Source organism: Paroedura picta, chromosome 4 (assembly GCF_049243985.1).
Source record: "Paroedura picta isolate Pp20150507F chromosome 4, Ppicta_v3.0, whole genome shotgun sequence".
Lineage (NCBI taxonomy): Eukaryota > Metazoa > Chordata > Lepidosauria > Squamata > Gekkonidae > Paroedura > Paroedura picta.
In genome coordinates, this window is record NC_135372.1 from 135,020,478 (window position 1) to 135,039,633 (window position 19,156).

At 46.3% G+C, this 19,156-nt stretch overlaps 1 protein-coding gene across 1 annotated transcript in view; it reads right to left on the bottom strand.

The window, feature by feature from the left end:
* The window catches only part of LOC143836454 (uncharacterized), a 29,309-nt gene extending 10,231 nt beyond the window's left edge, over positions 1–19,078 (bottom strand). The window contains exon 1 of the mRNA XM_077335762.1: positions 18,961–19,078. The gene's annotated coding sequence lies outside the window, so the exon portion shown is untranslated. The remainder of the gene's footprint in view (positions 1–18,960) is intronic.
* Between the last annotated feature and the right edge of the window lie 78 nt (positions 19,079–19,156).

The window sequence follows — 19,156 nt, forward strand, 5'->3', positions numbered from 1 at the left end:
GGGAGCAGGATGTCTCCAATTGAGCCAATCAGAATACAGGAGGAGAGTACTTGAACAATGCCAGGAAGCTCCTGATCTGACTATGCTAAATATGCATCTCCACCGACGTCCTCTGCAAAGTATTCTTCATACACTGTTGAATTATGCACAGTACAGGTCTTGCATATTCCAACATTTAAAACATTTTAAAGGCACCTTTCCACCCTTTCAAGGTCTTCAAGGTGGCTCACATAATATGCTAGCACAATGAAAACATCAAAATTTTAAAATAACTCAATAAAAAACACAAACTGACAATACCCAAGTAAGGAGAAGGGCCAATCATCATTATTTGGGATAGGCCAAATGAGACAATAGAGATTTGCCCCTCACTGGCAGTCTTCAAGCAAAGGTTGGATACACAATTTTCTTGGATGCTTTAGGATGCTTAGGGCTGATCCTACGTTGAGCAGGGGGTTGGACTAGATGGCCTGTATGGCCCCTTCCAACTCTAGGATTCTATGATTCTATGATTCTATGATTCTATGATTCTATGATTCTATGATTCTATGATTCTATGATTCTATGATTAGGGGAAATTCCTAGAGTGCCTAGATGTGATATCATATCCTACCCAAACTCCATCCTCCCTAGGCATCAACTGTTAAATCCACGAGTTCAGAGGTAGACACAGAAACCAGCAGTGAATTGAGCTCTTTTTAAAGACCCCAGTCTGGTCCAAGAAGTACTGAGTACTGAATCAAATAACCCCCCCAACTACCCCAACATATATGTCAGAATCCCCTAGTATTCTGCCATGATAATTGTGATTGATCCATTTATTGTCCCACCTTGTCAGCCTGTGATGCATTCCAGTTCCTGAGCTGATTGGTACCCCAAGAACAAACATGCTTTCGGTTCACATAGCCTAGCTCATCCTCCGCAGCCTCCCTTTCCTGCTCACGCCTCTGTAGTTTTAGATTGCACCAAATGCTTGGGCTCCTTTGAAATGCTGGCCATCACCTTCCCAAGGGAGGGGGGAATGAGGTGTGCTTGGGTTTATCAGAGGAGTCTTTTCCAAGTTTCGACATTCCTGTCTATGCCTTTGTAATGATGTCGATGTCTCTGAATAAAGAATGATGTTGATGATGTCATCCGTTCAGTCGTGTCCAGCCCTCAGTGATTCTATAGGAAAGTTTTCTCCATTCGTCTCTGTCAATGTCCGCCTCTCTCAGTTGGTCCATGGTCATTCCTGTATCGGGTTTAATCCTGTCGAGCCAGTGGTCCTTTGGCGACCACGTTTCCTTTTGCCGTTGACCGTGCCGAGCATGAATGATTTCTCCAACGAGTTTGATTGCATGGTGTGTCCAAAGTAAGTGAGCTTCAGCCGTAATATCTTCCCTTCTAATGACATAGTTGGTTTGCTCCTCTCTAAAACTATCTTGTTGGTAACTTTGGCTGTCCATGGTATTTTGAATGAAGAAACTTGCTGCTAAAGAAGTTTTCCTGTTCATCTTGACGAGCACTCTTACAATATATACAAAAGACACACAATAGATCTTCCCACTAGTGCAGTGGTTCTCACCCTCCCTAATGTCGCGACCCTTTAATACAGTCCCTCATATTGTGGTGACCCCCAACCATAAAATTAGGCAAGTGTTCTTTCACAGAAATTAAACCAAAACTGACCAATGGCGTGAAGATCCATTGTTCATGATTGCCTATTAATTGTTTTTTTCCCGGCATTTCTCAGTTCAGTTCTACCTCTTGCCCCACCATGCCGATCTCGCTCTTTTCCGCCGCTCCAGCCAGACAAACACTCTATCTCAATCTACCCTGCAAGGCTGTTGTGTGGATGGCGCCCTCCCCAGCCAAGCTCCTTGCCCTGCCGCAACCCCTGTGAAAGGGTCATTCAACCCCAAAAGGGGTCCCGACCCCCAGGTTGAGAACCACCGCACTAGCGCATGCTATTGGTCAGTTTCACTTTAAATTGACTGCATCCGGCAGGGAGGATCTAACCGCACTTTGGTCAATTTCGTGCCAGCTAGGAACCTACCTTGAACCTCAAGCTCTGTCCTCAGCAGGGCTGCACACACTACCTCAACCTCAACCTCAACATCTGGCATTTGCTGAGGAAGCGTTGGCAGCCTTCACCACAACCGTTTTATCTAAAGAACATAATTCTTGGAAGGACAAATAATCCATCCAAAGTCGGGTTTACAGTTATTGGCATCTTAAAAAAAATGGTTGGTGCTCTTCCCACTGCATTCTTTAGCGGTGAGGCTAGCCTATGCGTGTCCTGCCCTGAATTATGCTATCTCGCCATTCCTTCTGGGTGAGGAAAGCCGGCTCGAGAAGGAAGATGAGACAGAAAATAATTTTTCCCTCCTTCCAAGTTCTGTAATGCATTAAAGGGGATGGAATTAAGTCCTGACAAAGAGGCTTCTGCAGGATATAAATCTCCCAAGATTTGGCCTCTGCTGCACTTTCTTCCTCAATCAGAGCTAAGTTTAGAATAATTTATGCCAATTTAAAAGCGTCTTCAATAAATAAGGGAGAAATGAATTCAGGCAGGGGAGGGACCTTCCCATCTAGTGCCAAGTTGGATTTCTTTTTTTTTTTTAGAAAAGCGTTCATCACTCGCCTTTGCCATAGCCTACCTATTCATCAAATTCGCCATGCCGTCAGTGCGTGCCAGCTATGTTATCAGCGAAATGGGTAACTTGATGGCCATACTGAATTGCTCAGTTCTGAGCCAGAAGGACAACGAGATGGGGAGAGACATGGTGTTACAGTAGAATCAGAGACTTGGAATGGACCGCTGGGGTTATCTAGTCCAACCTCCTGCAGAATGCAGGAAATTCACAACTATCTGCCCAACCACAGTGACTCCAGTGCGATGCCCCCCAAACCAGAATCCCTGGCCAGTCTGCCTTGAAGGAAATTCGCTTCCTGACCCCAAAGTGGTGATTGGCATTTCCTGGGCATGCAAGAATGGGCCACAAGAGTCAAGCACCATGGAAATGTGGTGAGGCTACTGGGTCTTTATTTCAGACTAGGGGCAAAGCCCATTGTACCCCAGAATATAATGGGTGGTAGGATCTCCAGGTGGTAGATGGGAGGGAGGGAGGGAGGGAGGAAGGAAAGGGGGTAAAGGAGGTGAAGGAAGGAAATGGGGTAAAGGACGGGGAACGAAGGGGGGAAAGGAAGAGAGGAAAGGGGTGGGAAGCTCAAAGGTGGCATGGGTGAGTCCAGAGCTCTTACCCCTATCCCCAGTGCAGCAGGTGAGCACCCACCTGAGCTGTGTAGCTGGCTGAGTTTGCGGCTTGGAGGTGCTACCAAGTCACACTGCTGACTCATGTTCAGTGTCTGGTCTACCAAGATCCCTTGCAAATGGTGCTTCCAGCAGGCTTGGAGAAGGGCATTATATCACCTAATGAACCATATGAACTGAACTTGTTCATGAATTTATTTCCAGAGGAGGTAGTGACGGCCTCAGGAATAAATAGCTTTCAAAGGGGATTAGATAGATCCATGAATGATAAGTCCATCAATGGTGTGGTGACCTAGGGGAACCTCCATATTCAGATGCACTAAGTCTTTGAATCCCAGAGCCAGGAGGCAACATCTCCTGGCAGGAGGCAACATCACTGGCAGTCTTCAAGCAGAGGTGGGATACACACTTTTCTTGGATGCTTTAGGATGCTTAGGGCTGATCCTGCGTTGAGCAGGGGGTTGGACTAGATGGCCTGGATGGCCCCTTCCAACTCTATGATTCTATGATTCACTTTTCTTGGATGCTTTAGGATGCTTTGGGCTGATCCTGCGTTGAGTAGGGGGTTGGACTAGATGGCCTGGATGGCCCCTTCCAACTCTGATTCTATGATTCACTTTTCTTGGATGCTTTAGGATGCTTAGGGCTGATCCTGCGTTGAGCAGGGGGTTGGATTAGATGGCCTGGATGGCCCCTTCCAACTCTATGATTCTATGATTCTATCTGGGGAAGGCTTCAGCCTCTATGCTCTGCAATTGGCCATCCAGAGTAACCACTTGGTTACTCAATAAAATCAGAGTCCAGTAGCACCTTTAATACCAACAAAGATTTATTCAAGGTGTGAGCTTTCGGGTGCAAGCACCCTTCGTCAGACTTCACTTAGTTACTGTGTGAGACAAGACACTGGACTAGATGGACCATCGGTCCGGTCCAGCAGGGCTCTTCATGTGTTCTTCTGGAAGGGCATTGGGGCTGAGGCTTAGAGATGACCTAGTATGGGCACTCAAACAGAAAGCCTAGCATCTGATGTGCACGGTAATAACCAAGTTGAAAGCATTTGCACATGTGCAGAGTTTCTTTCCACCTTTATTGACTCTCTTCATTGTTAGTCCTCATTATGTCTATATTTTAATACTGGAGAAGACCGGCATATCTGTTCCCTCCATTGTCCTAAATTAAAGTGGGGACTTTAATTACCAATTTGCAAAAGAGATAAGAAGTTTAATTTAAATCTGGATGTGAATTTCCTGTTGCAGGTGAATAATGAGCATTAATTAATTCAATGAGGCTTACCATGATTAAAAAGAGTGCTTCTGTAATTTTTTGGGGGGGAGGGTTTGTCTTTGATGTCATTTGAAAAGATCTGCTAGTACTAAGGGATTTGGTTTCGGTGTGTATGTTGTTCCAATCTATCACCAGTTCAGTACTGCATTAAGTGAAAATGTCTTACATTTCAATATCGTGCTTAATTTATACTTTTGGTTGGTTCAAATACCTCCGTGTTCAGGTAGGGAAAAAAAACACCACACTGCACATTTTAATAAAGAAGAGGTGTTTACCCTGTTGTAAATTTAAACACACTGAAAAAAAATGTTTAATATTTAAGATGGATTGAATGTTAAGCAAATTACATTTTTACCCTTATTTCTCTTAGAAGGGTATTGGAAAATGTACCCACTGTGCATGGAATGAAACTTGTGAGCAAACTATGACCTTTTGATTTGTCCTATGCAATTTCTTTAGGACTAGGTGGCATAAGATACGTCCCCAGTGAATCATAGACTCACTTCTGTGTCTATGTGAACACCATGACATGCACAATCTGGAGTGTTGGGAGGCTGTCTGTCTTCATGTTGTTCGTAGCTCCCTCCACCCATATTAACGCTGGCACCAGCCTTCATCTGTATATTTAGCCCACCCACCCTTTTCAGCCCTGGCCCCAACCTGGTGGAATGACCTCCCGGAAGAGCTAAGGGCCCTGTCAGGGTTGTCAGCTTTCCACAGGGCCTGCTAGACGGAGCTCTTCTGCCAGGCATATGGATGAGGCCGGGGTGGGGTCCCGACATTCGATCTAGGGCTCCCTGTGTCCATCTGATGGATCTGGTGCCCCACTCCCATTAGGAGAACAGCAGGATGGCTGTCCCCTGGCTGAACGAGGGGAATAGATAGTGGTTTCTGCCTGCTGCCTTGGTATTAATAATATTTATTATTAAGGGGAATTATGGGGTTTTATTGTATTTTATTCTTTTATCCTTGTAAACTGCCGTCTCAAAGCAGCTTACAATCGCCTTCCCTTTCGTCTCCCCACAACAGACACCCTGTGAGGGAGGTGAGGCTGAGAGAGCCCAGAGATTACTGAAGAAGAAGAAGAAAAAGGAGAAGAAGAAGAAGAAGAAGAATTGGTTCTTATATGCCGCTTTTCTCTACCGAAGGAGGCTCAAAGCGGCTTACAGTCGCCTTCCCTTTCCTCTCCCCACAACAGACACCCTATGACGGAGGTGAGGCTGAGAAAGCCCTGATATTACAGAAGAAGAAGAAGAAGAAGAAGAAGAAGAAGAAGAAGAAGAAGAAGAAGAAGAAGAAGAAGAAGAAGAAGAAGAAGAAGAATTGGTTCTTATATGCCGCTTTTCTCTACCGAAGGAGGCTCAAAGCGGCTTACAGTCGCCTTCCCTTTCCTCTCCCCACAACAGACACCCTATGACGGAGGTGAGGCTGAGAAAGCCCTGATATTACAGAAGAAGAAGAAGAAGAAGAAGAAGAAGAAGAAGAAGAAGAAGAAGAAGAAGAAGAAGAAGAAGAAGAATTGGTTCTTATATGCCGCTTTTCTCTACCGAAGGAGGCTCAAAGCGGCTTACAGTCACCTTCCCATTCCTCTCCCCACAACAGACACCCTGTGGGGTGGGTGAGGCTGAGAGAGCCCTGATATCACTGCTCGGTCAGAAAAGCTTTATCAGTGCTGTGGTGAGCCCAAGGTCACCCAGCTGACTGCATGTGGGGGAGCGCAGAATCAAACCCAGCTCGCCAGCTAAGAAGTCCGCACTCCTAACCGCTACACCAAACTGGCTCTCCAGTAAGTAAAGTTAACTTTGTCCTTCCATGGCTGTTTGTCAAATTACTACTGGAAGTTAGGTAACACCCGCTGTATTACCACATCTCTCACAGAGTCTTGTTTTTCTTGTTTGTATTGACAACCTGGAAATTGGCAGCTCTATGACAATTGGAAAAGTGGTTGTGTATTTCTTCCCCCAAGTTTATTTCTTTAGCAGGGAAAAGTGCGCTGTGTTCCGTAGACCGCTCAGTCATTGTGAGATTCCCTTTTTGTTCTAAGCTGGGTTTGTTTTTGTTTTACTTTACACAGACTGGGGCCTCTTAAAGTTTCTTTTACATCTGTGCCATCCTCGCCAGCTGGTCTCCTTTCCCCTTCCCTCTGTCTTTTGATGCCGGCTTATAATTTATTTATTAGAACGGCTTAATTTTTAATTGGACTTTCTTCATTTTTTAAGCTGCTTCTGCTGCACAACCAGCTCCCCGGTGAAACATTTCCCCATCGCTGTGCTGACCTGAGCTTTCGAAAAAAAGATTCCCCCCCTCCTTTAGTTTCAGCTTCTTCTTTGGACCAGACCAGAGGTTTAATCTAGAGAGAGCTGCCCTCCAAGCATGAAAGTTCACTGCCGATATTTAAATATGGCCTCATTCCATCTTCTGAGCAGACCTGATGCTTATCGTATTTTTAGCTTCCTCAGACAAACATTCTGCAAACGGAACCAAGAGTCTACAACAAACTGGGTGATTTTGGCTCATATGGAGGGAGAGGGAGAACCATCGGGCTTTTGAATTCTTTGACTGATTAATCCAGGGGTTTCTGCAGCCATTTTGAGCCTGCAGGAGCCTTTGAAAGTCTGATACACAGGTGGGTACAAACACAAAATGGCCGCTACAGGAGGAGGCACCAGCTATGCAGTGCAGAGGAGAAGGAGGGTAATTTGACAACTGTCCTGAGCATGAGCTGTGAGAGAGAATAAAATCAATACTGAGGTAGCAGGTGCCTCTGAAACAACTTCTTGAAATTTGCACAGACGTTTCATTCTCCAGTGGCCACCCAGAAGCCCTGCTGGTCAGGAAACCCCTCCCACTTCCTCAAAACTCTTGGTAGAGTACACCACATGGTGTGCCTCTGCAACAAACATCCACCTTCTCCAAAACCTTGATGGGGTAACAATACATGACCTTTAGAGCAGTGCTGAAGCAATTGCCAGGAGTCTTACTTATGGCTTTACCATAGAGTTCCTGGTAATTCCTTGCATGATGTGACATCACTTCCTGTTTTCCCAGGAAGTGACATCATGCTGTGCATGTCCCCTCTCACCAAATCTCTTGCTAGATGTCAGTCTTCAACTAGCAAACCTAAATGTCACTTTGGACTAGTTTTGTGCCCACAGAAATCACTTCCCCTTTCCACAATTCTTCATGAAGGGGGACTAAAAGAGCTTGCAGATGCCCATTGCCACTCCAATTTGGAATATTGTGTCCAGTTTCGGGGGCCGCCATTCAAGAAGGACATTGCCAACTTGGAACTTATTCAGAGAAGGGCGACTGGGATGGCTGACGGGTTGAAATCCATGCCTTACGAGGAGAGGTTGAGAGAGCTGGGTGCATGTAGCTTGGAGTGTGACAGGATAATTGTGTAAAAGGCAGACAGGTTGAAGAGGGGGCCAGCATATTTACTGAAACTTTAGAGGCAAGAACTAGGAGCAATGGGTTCAAATGATGGGAAAGGAGTTTCCACTTAAATATTAGAAAGCATTTTCTGACAATGAGGGCTGTTCATAGATGGAATAGGCTGCCTCGGTGGGTGGTGGAGTCTCTGTTGAAGGTTTTTTAGAGGAGACTGGCTGAGCACCTGTCAGGAGGTGGGGTGCTGGACTGGGTGGCCCTCGGTGGTCTCTTCCAGCTCTATGTGACTCTGATTTTGAAATCTTGCTGGGCAAAAGCCCTGTATGGGTCCATCCACTTTCTACGAACAGTGGACATTAGGCTGCCTAAGGAGGTGGTGAGCTCCCCCTCACTGGCAGTCTTCAAGCAAAGGCTGGATACACACTTTTCTTGGATGCTTTTGGATGGTTAGGGCTGATCCTGTGTTGAGCAGGGGGTTGGACTAGATGGCCTATATGGCCCCTTCCAACTCTATGATACTATGATTCTATGACATCAGGAAAGGTGTTGGCAGGGGCCATGACACCCATGGTCCTCTCACTGGGGACCCCTGATCTTGCCCAAATACATTTTGAAGTGGGGGTGAGCTGATATGACTATCTTCATTCCTTTTCATTTGACTGTGTTGTCATTGGGATCAATCTCACTACACCTCATATTTGAGGTTGTCGATTTTTTTTGTTATTATTTTGGAGCATTTGTGCACTGTTTTTATGCCACTATTATGTGATCTGTGGGCAACAGACACAAATATAAATTAATTTCCCCCCATAAATGTTAATGGGATAAACTGGGTGTGAGGATGGAGAAGCCGGCACAGAAAGAAAGACTCAGGGTTTGATTTTGCACAAGACAGAAGCAAAATCAAAACAGGACTTGGAAAATCAGGTTTGTCAGCTGTCAACATTCTGTCTCATCCCTTGTCCAAAGTCAATAGTCCTGCATAGATTGTGGAAGACAAGTCCAGACTTTGGTGAGTCCCCGAGGGGGAAAAAGAAATTCCAGCAGCCAGTAAAAGCATCTTTGTGTAACAAGGTATTCCTGGCTCTACACCTGTCAAGGTCCTGACCTGGATGACTCAGGCTAGCCTGATCTCATCGGATCTCAGGAGCCAGTATTTGGATGAGAGACCACCAAGGAAATCCAGAGTTGCTAGGTAGAGAAGGGCAACAGCAAACCACCTCTGTCCTTCTCTTGCCTTTGAAACCCTACAGGGTTGCTGTAAATCATCTGTGATGTGACTGCTCTTTCCACCACCATAACTGTAAAGAAAAGCTAACTGGGCTCAGCAAACAGTGTGGTCCTTTCTCAAGAGATGGGCATAGGAAGGTCACAGAATCATAGAATCATAGAATCATAGAATCATAGAATCATAGAATCAAAGAGTTGGAAGGGTCCATACAGGCCATCTAGTCCAACCCCCTGCTCAACGCAGGATCAGCCCTAAGCATCCTAAAGCATCCAAGAAAAGTGTGTATCCAACCTTTGCTTGAAGACTGCCAGTGAGGGGGAGCTCACCACCTCCTTAGGCAGCCTATTCCACTGCTGAACTACTCCGACTGTGAAAATTTTTTCCTGATATCTAGCCTATATCATTGTACTTGTAGTTTAAACCCATTACTGCATGTCCTCTCCTCTGCAGCCAGCAGAAACAGAATCCTGCCCTCCTCCAAGTGACAACCTTTCAAATACTTAAAGAGGGCTCTCATGTCCCCTCTCAACCTCCTTTTCTCCAGGCTGAACATTCCCAAGTCCCTCAACCTATCTTCATAGGGCTTGGTCCCTTTGCCCCAGATCATCTTCGTCACTCTCCTCTGTACCCTTTCAATTTTATCTACGTCCTTCTTGAAGTGAGGCCTCCAGAACTGCACACAGTACTCCAGGTGTGGTCTGACCAGTGCCGTATACAATGGGACTATGACATCTTGTGATTTTGATGTGATGCCCCTGTTGATACAGCCCAAAATGGCATTCGCCTTTTTTACCACTGCATCACACTGCCTGCTCATGTTTAGTTTACAATCCACAAGTACCCCAAGGTATCGTTCACACACAGTGTTACCTAGAAGCGTATCCCCCATCCATCTTCTCCATCCATCCATCCATCTTCACCATCCATCCATCCATCCATCCATCCATCGAAGCATCCATCCACCCACACACCCGTCTGTCCAACCATCTGACCATTTGTCCACCCAACCCACCAACCCATCCATCCATCCATCTTCTCCCTCCCTCCCTCCCTCCCTCCCTCCCTCCCTCCCTCCCTCCCTCCCTCCCTCCATCCATCCATCCGGCTCCCCATTAGATATGCTGCTGAAGATATTGGATTGAAACGGGCAGGAGCCGCTTACCCACCACACCCGCCATTCATACCAGTCATCCCTAAAGCTGTAGATGTTTTGATCCTGGTGGTGAAGTTCTAGCAGAGGAAACCTACACACCTATAAAAGCATTCTCCCAAACACAGCTCTGTCCCCTCCCTGATTTGCTGTGGCCTCTTTGTGTTAGCTTTCTCGGCAATAATTGTAATTCACGTTGTGATGGGATAATGCTTTCTTAAGAGAGTCATAAATATCGGCCTGCCCCTGCAGGCTGGATAGCAAAGAAAATTTGCTGTCGCCAGAAGGAACCAATCTATTTTTACTGCTTGGAGTGTGGCCTAAGCAAAATAATTGAAATGTCCTTAGTCTCTTGTCCCTTCCTTAGAATTACTCCTCAACTACATTGCAGGTCACTTTGTTCTGGGATTTGAGCAGCTTCCCCAGTCCCCGTTTCTCTATTCTTTTGGCATTTCTTCCTGTACTCTGTTAAAGTCCTCCATCATTCGGGTTTAATTTGGAGAGTTTCTAAAGCTGTACCATGTGCTGTTTTGAACAGTCATCATTGTCCCTCCCCCGTGTGATCATTGGCTAGATAGCCTGTATGTTCCCATCCTACGTTTTGCTTTGAGGCACTGGAGAGGGGGGAAAAATGCAGAAAACCAATTTTGCTGTAGTTGACCACATGATCTTTTCAGGATCCTTCTTGTACAGTCGATTAAAAAATTTAAAAAAAGGTCTTTTAAATTTTAAGAATAAAAATAAATGTGTAATAGATATATAGGAGGGGTACAAAAAAGGGAAGGGGTTTATATATGTAATTATTCAGAATCTGCTTCAGACTATGTAATGTACTAAAAGAAGAAGAAGAGCTGGTTCTTATATGCCGCTTTTCTCTACCCGAAGGAGGCTCAAAGCAGCTTACAGTTGCCTTCCCTTCCTCTCCCCACAACAGACACCCTGTGAGGGAGGTGAGGCTGAGGGAGCCCTGATATTACTGAAGAAGAAGAAGAGTTGGTTCTTATATGCCACTTTTCCCTACCCGAAGGAGGCTCAGAGCGGCTTACAGTCGCCTTCCCTTTCCTCTCCCCACAATGGACACCCTGTGGGGTGGGTGAGGCTGAGAGAGCCCTGATATCACTGCCCGGTCAGAAGAGTTTTATCAGTGCCGTGGCGAGCCCAAGGTCACCCACCAGCTGCATGTGGGGGAGTGCAGAATCGAACCCGGCATGCCAGATTAGAAGTCCGCACTCCTAACCACTACACCAAACTGGCTCTCTACTAAACAAGCAAGCAAATAATCTTTACTTGTACAGTAGATTCAGTTGGTCTGAGGTAATAGAATGAAGTTTGATTCCAAAGGCACATTGAAAGGTCAAAAGAGGCCTACACATAGAAGTAGTTTCTAAGCTGTTTGTCTACTGAATTTTAAGCCCATGCACGTATGGGATTTTATGTTGTGAACCTCCCCAAGACTGTTGGAGGGGCGACCCACAAGCCAAAGAAGAGTTGTTTTTTATACCTCACTTTTCACTGCCTGACGAAGTCTCAAAACGGCTTACAATCACCTTCCCTTCCTCTCCCCACAACAGGCACCCTGCGAGGTAGATGAGGCTGAGAGAGCCCTGACAGGACTGCTTGGTCAGAACAGCACTATCAGGAATGTGACTAGCCTGGGTCACCCAGCTGGCTGCATGTGGAGGAGTGGGGAATCAAACCCACCTTGCAAGATTGGAAGCTGCCACTCTTAACCACTACACCACACTGCCTTTATAAATAGTATAAAATAAATAACACCAAGAAAGGTGATTTCTGGGCATATGCTCTCGGGTGCATGGACACTTCTGAAAAAGTGTGCATGTAAACGAAAGCTTATATCCAGAATTATTTTTTGTTGATCTGCAAAGTTCTACTGGGTTCAAACTTTCTTCTTTACAGTGGACTACTGAGTTGCATAGGGGATACAGGATATCGGCAAAACACTGCACGGTAAAAAATCTGGTTAAACTGTACATATAAATAAAGGTAAAGGTAAAGGTGCAAGGACCGAGTCCTGTCTGACCCTTGGGGTGATGCCCTCTAGTGTTTTCATGGCAGACTCAATATGGGGTGGTTTGCCAGTGCCTTCCCCAGTCATGACCGTTTACCCCCCAGCAAGCAAGCTGGGTACTCATTTTACTGACCTCGGAAGGATGGAAGGCTGAGTCAACCTTGAGCCGGCTGCTGGGATCGAACTCCCAGCCTCATGGGCAGACAGCTTCAGATAGCATGTCGCTGCCTTACCACTCTGTGCCACAAGAGGCTCTTGTACATATAAATACATCCTCATTATTTTTTTTTGACTTATCAGTGTCTCTGTGCCTGTCAGTCCTGTAGTGGGGATCAATATGCAGAAAGCCTAAAGCAGCTGAAATTTGTAAAAAAAAAAAAAAAAAACCCCACAGGGACAAAATGATCTGTATAAAAATGAGTAAATTAAAAGGAGTTAAAGAGTTAGATTCAGCTTGGATTCCACCGCTCCACTGCTGTGAAATTCACTGACTGATTTAGGATCAGACTAACCTATGTCAGCCTACTTTACCTTGCAGGGTTTTTAAATATAAATGGGGGGGGCTGTATAGTATGTCACCGAAGACGTGTACCGTAAATATTAAAGAAACCGCACATATAACACACATTAGATATGCATTTAGATATAAGTACTAGGCGCACTTAGATATAAGTGCGTTTAGTCAAGGCTATGGTCCAGTTGCAATGTATGGCTGTGAAAGTTGGACCATAAGGAAGGCCGAGCGTCAAAGAATTGAGGCTTTTGAACTCTGGTGCTGGAGAAGACTCTTGCGAGTCCCTTGGACTGCAAGGCGAACAAACCCGTCAGTCCTAGAGGAGATCAGCCCTGCCTGCTCCTTAGAAGGCCAGATCCTGAAGATGAAACTCAAAGACTTTGGCCACCTCATGAGAAGGAAGGACTCCCTGGAGAAGAGCCTAATGCTGGGAGCGATTGAGGTCAAAAGAAGAAGGGGACGACAGAGAATGAGGCGGCTGGATGGAGTCACTGAAGCAGTAGGTGGGAGCTTAAATGGACTCTGGGGAATGGTAGAGGACAGGAAGGCCTGGAGGATCATTGTCCATGGGGTCGCGATGAGTCGGACACGACTTCGCACCTAACAACAACAAGATATGCATTGAAGAGTATGCATGTGTGCTTGCTTTGTAAAGTTAGGACAGGAGCCTAGGAGCACCTGGGAAGGCAACAAGGTTTTGAGGACATGAGCTTTTAAGGGTCAAAGCAATTTTCATCAGATATGAGTAGGAATAGAGCTCTCTAAACCCAGTGAGAAGGTGAGAGGGGTGTTACAAAGCGAGAAGTAAAAAGTTGACCACAAAGGGATTAGAAGAAGAAGAGTTGGTTTTTATACCCCATGTTTAACTACCTGAAGAAGTCACAAAATGGCTAACGGACATCTTTCCCTTCCTCTCCCCTCCACAGACACCCAGCGAGGTAGGTGGGGCTGAGAGAGTCCTAACAGCTCTGGAAGAACTGTGACTGGGCCAGGGTCACCCAGCTGGCTGCATGTGGAGGAGGAGTGGGGAATCAATCTTGGTTCTCCAGATTAGAGCCCACCACTCCTTAACCATTACACCAACCCTGGCAAACAACCACTGGCCTATGTATTTTCAATTCTATCTTCACTATCTTATAGGAATACTTTGAAAGTCAAATTCTGTCCTTTATTTTGCATAAAGCATCTTGACTTTTTAAAGTTCTGTCAAGTCACTGCTTACTAATGGCAACCCCACTGATGGGCCTTCAAGGCAAATGGGAAGCAGAGGTGGACGGCCATGGCCTTCCTCTGCAGAGCCTTCCTTGGTGGTCTCCCAGCAAAGACTTGAGGGAATCCCAGTGAGGAGCTTTCAAGGCAAATGGGAAGCAGAGGTGGTTGGCCATGGCCTTCCTCTGCAGAGCCTTCCTTGGTGGTCTCCCATCAAAGACTTGAGGGAAACCCAGTGAGGAGCTTTCAAGGCAAATGGGAAGCAGAGGTGGACGGCCATGGCCTTCCTCTGCAGAGCCTTCCTTGGTGGTCTCCCATAAAAGACTTGAGGGAATCCCGGTGAGGAGCTTTCAAGGCAAATGGGAAGCAGAGGCAGTTGGCCATGGCCTTCCTCTGCAGAGCCTTCCTTGGTGGTCTCCCATCGAGGACTTGAGGGAACCCCAGTGAGGAGCTTTCAAGGCAAATGGGAAACAGAGGTGGTTGGCCATGGCCTTCCTCTGCAGAGCCTTCCTTGGTGGTCTCTCATCCAAGTACCAACCTCAGTTAGCTTCCAAGATCTGATGAGATCAGGCTACCCCATGCCACCTCCCCTCCCATAAAGCGTCTTCCCTCTGTAATATTATAACTTTGGCAACACAACTGCCATGCATTGATACATAGAACAATGATACTATCAGGAGAAAACTGTTGCCGTTCATGGCCATCGAACTGAATGGGAACTTGCTCAAGAGCATACTGTCGACTAAAAGCGAAGTCACTCTGTTTCTCCCCCTCTCCCCCAGGGCCAGTCTTAGGAAGAAGAAACCCAATAAGCTTTGGATATATTGTATGTTCCTGCACTGTACTTTTTTGATCTCCCCCCTCTATCCCCTTAATCTCTTGGCATCAGGGTTCTCATCTGATGCTCCAGGAATACATTTCCCCTGCCTTGCCACAGTTCATTATGAATTTGCATGGGCGCGAATCCATTCCACGGCGAGGTCCCTGATTTCGGTAAGCCGCAGACTAAGCCCATTTATTGTCATGCTCTTCTGGATCAGCCGTACCAAGACCTCAGCTTCGACTCTGCGTTATTGCTTTATTACATTTTTAATCTTTCATAATAAAAATCTCCCTCCCCCCTCGAGCGACAATAAGATTAATGTGGGCAAACTTTTCCCTGTGAGTTCCGTGGTCTTCCGATCTGCTGCTTTCTGTATCCCAGGCACCGAGTTTAGTAAAATATTAGAGTTGGATTTGGGATGAATGGTTTGTAGGGGTAAGTCGGGTGCAACTGAGGAAGGGAGCGTAGAGTCACCAAACTGATGTGGGAATAGATTGTGTTAGCCTTAAAAGTGCCACTGGACTCTGGCTGTATTTGGTCGCGAAGGAGGAAAGTCATCCGTAATGGACTTCCACTCTGCCAAGAGCAGATGTGATTTGTTAGGCACTGCAATCTTTTTTTCATAGAATCATAGAGTTGGAAGGGGCCATACAGGCCATCTAGTCCAACCCCCTGCTCAACGCAGGATCAGCCCGAAGCATCCTAAAGCATCCAAGAAAAGTGTGTATCCAACCTTTGCTTGAAGACTGCCAGTGATGTTGCCTCCTGCCAGGAGATATTGCTTCCTGGCTCTGGGATTCAAAGACTTAGTGCATCTGAATATGGAGGTTCCCCTAGGTCACCACACCATTGACGGAATTATCATTCATGGATCTATCTAATCCCCTTTGAAAGCTATTTATTCCTGAGGCTGTCACTACCTCCATCACTGTGAACATTTTTTTTCCTGATATCTAGCCTATATAGTTGTACTTGTAGTTTAAACCCATTACTGCGCGTCCTCTCCTCTTCAGCCAATGGGAACAGCATCCTGCCCTCCTCCAAGGACTATGACATCTTCTGATTTTGATGTGATGCCCCTGTTGATACAGCCCAAAATGGCATTTGCCTTTTTTACCGCTGCATCACACTGCCTGCTCATGTTTAGTTTACAATCCACAAGTACCCCAAGGTCTCGTTCACACACAGTGTTACCTAGAAGCGTATCCCCCATCCAGTAGGCATGCTTTTCATTTTTCTGACCCAGATGCAGAACTTTACACTTATCTTTATTAAATTGCATCTTGTTCTCATTTGCCCATTTTTCCATTGTGTTCAGATCTCGTTGAACTCTGTCTCTATCTTCCGGAGTATTTGCCAGTCCTCCCAATTTGGTGTCGTCTGCAAACCTGATGAGTAGTCCCTCCACCCCCTCATCTAGATCATTAATAAATATGTTAAAAAGTACCGGTCCGAGCACCGAGCCCTGAGGTACCCCGCTACTCACCTCTCTCCAGTCTGATGAAACACCATTGACAACAACTCTTTGAGTGCGGTTCTCTAACCAATTCCCTATCCACCTAACTATCTGAAAATCCAGATTGCAGTCCTTCAACTTATCCACCAGACTTCAATTTATCCATTTGACTGTGTTCTAATACAGGGGTAGTCAACCTGTGGTCCTCCAGATGTCCATGGAGGAAACGCGGGCAGGGGGCTCATGGGAATTGTAGTCCATGGACATCTGGAGGACCACAGGTTGACTACCCCTGTTCTAATAGATCACAGCCAATGTTGGGATGCTAGGGAGAAAGGTCTTCCCTGCTGCCACCGCCACAAGGTTGCCAACTTCCAGGTATGAATTGGGGTGGGGGGTCCTTCTGGAATTACAGCGGATCTCCAGAGGACAGAGATCTGTTCTGACCAAGCAGTGATATCAGGGCTCTCTCAGCCTCTCCTCCCTCACAGGGTGTCTGTTGTGGGTAGAGGAAGAGAAGGCAATTGTAAGCCACTTTGAGACTCCCTTGGGTAGTGAAAAGCGGGGTATAAAAACCAACTTTTTCTGTTTTATCGGCTCAGTTACCAGCCCCCCCCCAAACACTTTGGGCTCCCCTTTATCACATTTGTTTGTGGCCCCTTTCAAATGTGCTAGGCCCCCCCCCCCCCATGGGACCAAATGAACCCCATTGGGAATGGCTGATTTCGAGGATCCAGAACTGATGTTTTTATTGCGAGAAAATATGCAATATTTTTATTTTAAGATGTGTCAAATAAACGAAAACACAGTTCAGAGTCATTCATCACCGCGAAAGGCATTGTTCCACTGCATAACAAGCCAAGAGCAACTTTGTATCGAGCAATTATGAAGTCAAGTTTTTTACGCTCTATCCTTGAGAGGACCTTGGAGAATTGTAATACAACTAGCCCACAAGCTAATTAATATTTCATTTCCTACTGGGGGGCAGGGATGCCGACTGGTTCCTCTAACACAAACACAATGATTATAGCCAAGGTGACTGACAGCTGCATTCCACTCCATCAAAAGCATGAAGGGAATTTGGGCTTGCTTCATACATCTGGGTCTGTTCACATGTTACTGTGAACCTCCTATTGACATTACAGTGAAACTGCATTATTATTATTATTATTATTATTATTATTATTATTATTATTATTATTATTATTATTATTATTGCCTCTTGTGGCGCAGGGTGGTAAGGCAGCAGACATGCTGTCTGAAGCTCTGACCATGAGGCTGGGAGTTCAATCCCAGCAGCCAGCTCAAGGAGCCAGTTTGGTGTAGTGGTTAGGAGTGCGGACTTCTAATCTGGCATGCTGGGTTCGACTCTGCGCTCCCCCACATGCATCCAGCTGGGTGACCTTGGGCTCCCCACAGCACTGATAAAACTGCTCTGACTGGGCAGTGATATCAGGGCTCTCTCAGCCTCACCCACCCCACAGGGCGTCTGTTGTGGGGAGAGGAAAGGGAAGGTGACTGTAAGCCGCTTTGAGCCTCCTTAGGGTAGAGAAAAGCGGCGTATAAGAACCAACTCTTCTCTTCTTCTTCTTCAAGGTTGACTCAGCCTTCCATCCTTCCGAGGTCGGTAAAATGAGTACCCAGCTTGCTGGGGGGTAAAGGGTAATGACTGGGGAAGGCACTGGCAAACCACCCCGTATTGAGTCTGCCATGAAAACGCTAGAGGGCGTCACCCCAAGGGTCAGACATGACCCGGTGCTTGCACAGGGGATACCTTTACCTTTACCTTTTTACTACTACTACTACTACTACTACTACTACTACTACTATTTATTCAATTGGTATGACCGCCGCTCTCGGAAACCGTCTCGCGGCGGTTTACAATATTTCAACTACAAATCAATACATTAAAACCATTAAAACCATTAAAATTCCCCATTAACCCCCCCCCCCCATAAACCGTGACTCACTCACAATGATGGCGATTAAATAAACTATTCCCACACAGGGCCACTGGATGGGCAAAAGGGAACGGATGGACAGTTGGGCTTCCTCCCTGCTTGCCTCCAGGACAGCTGGACAACAGACGGTCGACTGCAGAAAACAGCTAGCTGTAACGTTAACTCTCTCTCTATGTTCCTCTTCTGTTCCTCTTCTGGATAAAAACGATTGCATTCTTTAATCCGCCGGATACTTTGCTCTCTCTGCATATTCAAACTCTGCGGCAATAACGCTCTCCCCACGGCGGTGGGAGAATTAATGGTAAGCAGACTACCCTGGGTTGCAACATGGCCACCTCTAGCCTTGGCTGACCTCTTCGGCTGTTAAAATCTGCCCCCATTGTCCCTGTGCACAGCTCCCAAGCTGGCTCCCGACTCCCCTCTCAGCAAAGGAGAGGCCTACTCCACATTGATCTTCTGGCCCTCAAGTAATGACGGCCACCGTCGTGTCCCTTCTAATGGCTCTCTCCATCAAAGGCACGGCCAGAGCCTAATCCCGTAATTGAAGCCCATCACAAACAGCAGATTATTAATAGCCCCCAGTCTGCACAAGCACCTTTTCCCGTGAGCGGCGACATGTTAATAGCAGAGAAATAACAAAATGAAAATAAAATAGGACACCTGAGGGAGGGAAGAAATCAGTTTTGCCCGTTTCTCTCCCGCCTCCTCTTCCAGCAAGGAGTGAGAACCCGTTCCTTCCAGCTCTCCACGCAGTTCTCCTTCCCTCAGCTGAGCGCCCTCAACGGAGTTCAGTGATTTTTATTTCACGGAAAGGCAAAAGTTTTGTTGTTCGAATGGGGGAGGGCCAAAAATAAAG